Below are 6,736 nucleotides of genomic sequence, written 5' to 3'. Positions count from 1 at the left end.
TTTTTGCCTAAAGGAAAGTCTACAAAATTTATATTAAAAAAACCCCCACAAAAAACCCTACTAACTCCAGCTTTACCAGATGCTTTTAACATAGTGAAAAAATTTTACTCCTAACGTAATAAAATCTACAGGCTACCAACAGAAATCCAGCTACTAAAACTAAGCCTATAAAGAAAAACTGAAAAATAAAACTTAAAAACGAATTAACATGTGGAGTGTGAGATTGTTTGAGGGAAAGTGCCTGAGAGAGGGTAAGAGACATCGTAGCACAGTGGCTTGGTTATGGCATAAAGTCATTGAATGATCATCTGTGGTGAAGAAGAGCCATGATGATGGTGAGGATGATGTCCAGATAATTTTTTAAATCATGTATTATCCTGCAATTATTTCTATTAAGCTTTAACGTACACTTAGAGCTTTCTAGATCTATTCCTTTAAGACAGTGATTATCAACCTGTGATGGCTGAGGATGAACAGGACCTGGAGCCCAGTTCTGACAGCCAGGGCTTCATGGGTGGATCAGAGGAGGCATCTGTGAGGTCTAGGCTGCCACCATGCAGGGACCCTTTCTTTGATATTAGGTCCCCAGGGTCTTTTCCTGCAAGCCCCGCTCTGGGTGTCTCACTATTCTACCCAGTTTGAGCGTGAGGGGATGCCCCGGAGAGAGACGACTGCGATTTAAGAGGCTGAGAAATACTGGGCGAGGCCTGGTCTGAGGACTCCAGCGTCCAGGGAGGGCTGTCTGTGGTTGACTCTGGTCATTCGCTGGAACCCTCTTTGGTTTGATGAATTTGACTAAGGCTTTGACTCCAGTCCAGTGGTTTTTCTTCTTTGGAGCAGGATCACAGAACTTACACTGATCCAAGATTTTTTCTTCCAGTTTTTCCTTATGTTTCTGTAAGGCATTTAATTTGTCTATGTACTGCTCCTGCTCCTCGTGGTACTGATCCTTGCTCTCCATATTCTGCTCTAGAAACCTCTGGTTCTGCTCATTCAACGTCTGGATCGAGAGGTGATGATTTTCTTCCTCCAAGTTCCCGGGAGACCAGCTCGCAGTGGTTGTCCAGCTTGATCAATGAGATGTCCATGATCTGGTGTCCCTCCTTCAACTCATCTGCCAGCAGTTCACCTCCATCTGCATGTCATTTAGCGAGGTTTTCAGCTCATTGGTGTGGGCGTACAGCTCCTTATACTCCCTCCTCAGATGCTGGTGCAGGAAATTGACCCTGTCTAGCTCTCCCACAGCCTCTGGTTCTCATCAGTGGTGATGGTGTCCATCCTCTGCTCCTGCGCAGAGCCTCCTGCTTACTGTTCAAGACTTCTCCAGCTCCTCCAGCTCTGCCTTATGTTTCAGCATGCCCTCGTGCCTCTCCCCGAGTGCCTTGTGCTCCAACTCCAGGATCCGATGAAATGTCTTCAGGGAGCTGTGCTGGCTCCATACGCCTCATACTGGTGTTCGTGGAGCATGTCCAGGTGCTCGTGATCCTGCAGCAGGGCCTCATAGGCTGCCGTCAGCTGCTTATGCTGCTTCTGCAGGTTCTCATGCTGCCTGTCCTTGGCCACCTGCTGGTTCTGGAGTAATGTATACTGTGCGGTGAGCAAGGTGCTCTGGCAGCTCAGTAGAATTTTCCACCTGCAGCTTGGCCTTCTGGGTCTGCAGCATGGTGGTGTGCTCCTGCCGGAAAGCACTCTGCTTCTGCAGTGTCAGGATCTGACTGCTGAAGGCCATGTTCTGGGTCTCCAAGTGCTGCAGCTGATCCTTGAGCTGCATTGTTCCGTTCCAGCTCGCTGGCCAGGTCCTTCACTTGAAGCATCTCTATGGTGGCTTCTTTATGGCTCAGCCCCCAGCTCTCCTCTTGGTGACCAGCAACCAACTTCCCACAGGGTGTTTCAAAGAGTGCTACAGGTGCTTCCCCTCCTCCTGGTTCTGCCTGAGGAGCTCACACTTCTTAAGCACCTGAAGTGCCTTCTGTAGCTGTTAGTTCAGGCTGGCTTTCTCTCATACCTATGCTTCTAAGAACACAATCTTTTCTTCTTTCATGGCTAGTGTCATTTTTAATGTCATTTCATTCCTGCCCCCCAAAATCTTGTATTTTGGGTTGCTGTTGCTGTTATCCTGCAGCAGCAGCTCCTTGTGGAGGCTGACCATTTCCAGCTCCTGGCTCAGTTTGTCCAGCTCACTGGTCAGCTGCTGATTTTTCAGTTTCCCCAGCACCAGTTCCTCTTTCAGGGTCACCAGCATCCTCTTGTGCATGGTGACTTGCTTGGTGAGGTCTCTGTTGTCCTTCTCCAACTCCTTCAGCTTGGTGGCTGTGTCTCTGCAGTGGGCCAGCTCCTTGTCCAGAGCGCAGCTCTTCTCAGCTATGGACAGCTTGGTGATGTCATCCAAAACCATGCCCTTGAGCTCCACCTGCTGCCACAGCCTATTCACCTCCTTCTCCAGCAGCAGCTTGTCTTTTACCACCTGGGCCACCTCCTGCTCCAGGGCCATCTTCGCCTTCTCTGACTTCTCCCACTGCTTGCTTGGTAGCCACTAGGCTTCCACATCCTACTGCAGGGCCTGTTTTTTTGCCTCCAGCTCCCTGAGCTCGCTCTCCAGGTTCTGCTACAGCCACAGGTTTTTGGCACTCATGCTCTGGTAGCTGAGCTCCAGGTGCTCCTACTTCTTGCACAGGGTGTTCAGCAGCTCCTCCTCCTCCCGCTCAAGCTCCTAGTTCTCCTCGATCTGCTCATCTTGGCACCCATAAAGTGCATGGTCACCCCCAGTCCTGTGCAACTCCAGGTTCTCCTCATCCAGCTGCTGGTTCTCCCACTCCAGACCCTAGAGCTGCACTGACAGATTCTGCAGGGCCTCTAGAAACTTACGCAGCCTCCGGTTCTCCAGCATCAGGCTCTGACTCTCACACTCCAGGGTATCGACCTTCTCGGTGGCCATTGTCAGGGAGGTGACCGCCTTGGCCAGCTTCTTGTTCTTCTTCTGCAGCGGTGCATCTCCTTCTCTAGCTCCTCCACCTGCTTCACCTTCTCCTTCACCTTCTCCAGTCCCTGTGCAGCTGCTGCTTCTCGAACTCCAGCTTGCTGAATTTGCTGCTGGTCTCTGTCACCGTCTGGTGAATGACTTTGTTTTCATTCTAGATGTCCTTTAAGTGGACCTTAGTGCTGACCTGTGACCTCTCCACAACAACCACATCACTTGCTGAGATGATGCTTTTTTTTTTTTTTTTTTGCTCAAGATCCTTGATCTGCCTAGCTTTATCAGCCTTCACCATCTCTGTGTCTTTGATCAGTTCTACACCGAAGGTCTCCAAATCCTGGTTGCTCTTGATTTTCTCTTTCTAGCTGGATCTGCAACTTTTTAATCTTGCTGAGCTTCTGGTTCTTCTCCAGCTCACCGCATATGAGGATACTCTCCTCCAGCGCCAGGGACGCGTCCCACAGCTCCTGGATCGAGCTCTGTAGGGGCTCGTTCTCCTCCTCCAAATTCAGGATGTGGCTGGTGGTACATTCTTTCAACTGAAAAACAACTTCCTGGAAGCATCTGACAGGTCTGCATTCTTGGATAGATGCTTCAGCTCCCAGCCCAGGTGTGTGGACTCGTTCATGCTCTGCTTCTGTGCAGTCTCGAGGGCAATGTTCTCTTCCAGCAGCTCCTCAATGCATTTCTTGTCTACATCTCGGTCCAATTCCAGGTCTTGAAACTTAGATTTCAGCTGCAGGTTCTCTTTCTCCAGCTCATAAAGTTTTATCAACCTGGGTCCAAGCAGCAGTCAGCTGTTGCGTCAGAATGGACTTGGTTTCAGTTAAAGTGATACTATCTTCTCTCAGCTCCTCCATGCAGGCTTTATAGAAGTCTGTGTCTTTCAGCTTCTCCCTGAAGTGCATTAGCTCCATCTCCAGCCTCTCCACATGATTCGCCTTCTCCCTAGAGAGTCCAGCTCATCAAGGTAGACACGAACAGACCAGGCACTAGCCGCCAGCTGGACGTTCTCCTGCTTGACTTTCTGCAGCTCCATCACCAACTGATCTACCTCATGTGTAGTATCGATAAGCTGCTCTGTCTTTTCCTCCAGGTCCTGCCTGATGCAGCTCAGCCTGGCCTTGGTGTCTGCCAGCTCCATAGCCAGGTGCTGATACTTGCTGGAGAGGCTGCTGGTAGGGCTGGGTGTGGATTCGGCACTGGAAGACTTGAGGGGGCTGAGAGGCTGCTATGCTTAGAGGTACTTCCACTCCTGAATCAGGTCCACGATCAGCTCCGTGCATTCATCTTGCACATCTCTGAGCCTCCTGAGGTGAAACACCATGTTCCATGGGAGGGCCTCTAGCACCTCCAGGGCCATGCCTGGAACCTCCATCCATTGCAGGGCAAATACATTATCCTGATTATGGCTCACCTCCTGGTAAGGGGCCATAATCCCAGCATGGGTCTCAATGACCATGAGGAAATTCCTCTTTCCTCTCACACTGGACAACATAACCCAGCAACAGCACCTTCTTCATTTCCTCTATACTTTTTCCTGATAGTCTTTGCCAGTCAATAAAACATTGGGCAAGTTGATTATGATCAGCTGCTGGAGAACTGCCTGGTAGTAGGTCTTAATGTTTCTCATCAAGTTGGTCAGGTTCTGAATACAAAGATGCACATTATTGTAGGACTGGGATCTGTTTGCAACATGATTGGTTAAAAAATAATGCCATTCACTAAATCCATGTACATAGTCAGGTTATCATGGTTGCCACTTACATATGGGCCCAAAGTTTTCACCTAAGTCACTAGCAGGTTCTGCAGAAAGCTGTATGAGCTCTGAGATGGTAACATCCATCCTGAGGCTTCGCCTGTGTTTGCTTCACCAGTTGTTTCCACACACTGAATTCCCTGTGCTGTTTCGCAAGGAGGCTCTGGCAAGCAATTGGAGGCTTGGTGCTACGGTGTGCATCAGGAGACAAAGGCAGGGAACAGGCCCATGTTCCTGAGGCCCTGTTCCCAGCCCAGGGGCTGGGGTAGCTTCAAAACCTTAGTTATAGAACTTTCATTTAGCTAGATTTCAGATGGTTTAGAATGATGGTTCAGTAGTTTAGCTGTACTTTTAAAAAAATATATGTTTTATTGATTTTTCACAGAGAGAAAGGGAGAGGGATAGAGAGTTAGAAACATCAATGAGAGAGGAACATCGATCAGCTGCCTCCTGCACACCTCCTACTGGGGATGTGCCTGCAACCAAGGTACATGCCCTTGACCGGAATCAAACCTGGGACCTTTCAGTCCAGAGGCCGACTCTCTGTCCACTGAGCCAAACCGGTTAGGGCAGTTGTACTTTCATTGTCCTACTTTTAAATGTACCACTATCATATATTTATCTAGGAAAGTATATTTTGTTATACTTTACTATTTATAATATTGTTTCTGTATTTAATAAAAGACTAGAGGCCTGGTGCATGGATTTGTGTACATTTGAAAAGAAATTAATTAGAAGAAATATTTTAATTTCACTATTCACCCTTTCTCTATAATGGAAGTGTCAACCAAAATCATGATCGACAAGGACAGATCAAAACACACGGATGTGATTGGTGCCAGCAAGAGCTTTCTATGTATCATGCATGCACAAGTCAACATTTATTTTTTAACTAGAGGCCCAGTGCATGGATTTGTGCATATTGAAAGGAAATTAATTAGAAGGTGGCCTGTGGGGCAGGACTGGGCAAGATGGGCCAGACACACCCTGGAGCCAACCTGCAGTCCCTCCCCAGCCAGCCATACCTAGGGCGGTGTCAGGGCTTGAAGGGTGTCTGTGGAGTGAGCGGGATCCCTCTGGTAGGTGGGGTCCCTCGGCCTGGCCTGCGGGGATTGGGCTGAAACCGGAAGTCTGACATCCCCTGAGGGGTTCTTGAGTGTGAGAGGTCACTCTACAAAGTCGCTGTCACTTGGCAGCTCCTGCATTGAATGACCCCTTGGTGCTCATTGCGGGTCATAGGTACTGGTCGGACAGTTCCTTATGCTTTATATATTTGTATGTGTGTGTGTGTGTATATTTACACACACACACACACACACACACACACACAGCCCATTGTGCCTGTGGGCGGCCCGAGGGAAGCCAGCCCAGGTCCTGGGTGCTTATGAGCAGCTGGAGAAAGGTAGCCAGCCTGGGTTCTTGGTGCCTGCTGGCAGCCAGAGGAGGGAAGCAGCTTGGGTCCCAGGTACTGAAGGGAAGCCGGTGCCGGCAGCTGGGGGAAAGAAGGCCTACTCTTGCGCAAATTTTCGTGTATTGGGCCTCTGGCCTAGATATAAAAGGCTAAGTGACCCTCCACCTGTCCAGTAGGTAACACATGTACTGACCACCAGAGGCAAGGATGTTCAACACAGGAGCTGCCAAGCTACAGTGACTTGGCATCAGTGGTTCCAGGGTGACGCACCCCAGAAGGAACCCGATTCCGGAGTGTGTCACCCAAGAACCAACCTCTGGCAATTTGGGACCCCTCGGGGTATGTCGGTGAGCTGGTTATGGCCCAGTCCCCACAGGCCAGTACGAGGGACCCCACCTGCCGAAATGACCCCGCTCACTCTGCAGATACCTTTTGAGCTGCAGTGCCGCTGGCCAGGAAGGGACCATGGGGAGGTTGGCTCCAGGATGTATCCAGCCTATCTCAGTCCCACCCCACCAACCACCTTCTAATTAATTTCCTTTCAATGTGCATAAATCTGTGCACCAGGGCACTAATCTATATATATAAAAGG

The 6,736-nt window shown here is 49.6% G+C and overlaps 1 pseudogene; it reads right to left on the bottom strand.

The window, feature by feature from the left end:
• Positions 1–449: 449 nt before the first annotated feature.
• LOC132221119 (protein Daple-like) lies at positions 450–4,820 on the bottom strand (annotated as a pseudogene).
• Between the last annotated feature and the right edge of the window lie 1,916 nt (positions 4,821–6,736).

This window comes from Myotis daubentonii, chromosome 18 (assembly GCF_963259705.1).
Source record: "Myotis daubentonii chromosome 18, mMyoDau2.1, whole genome shotgun sequence".
In the NCBI taxonomy this organism is placed as follows: domain Eukaryota; kingdom Metazoa; phylum Chordata; class Mammalia; order Chiroptera; family Vespertilionidae; genus Myotis; species Myotis daubentonii.
This window is presented reverse-complemented; position numbering and strand designations above follow the sequence as displayed.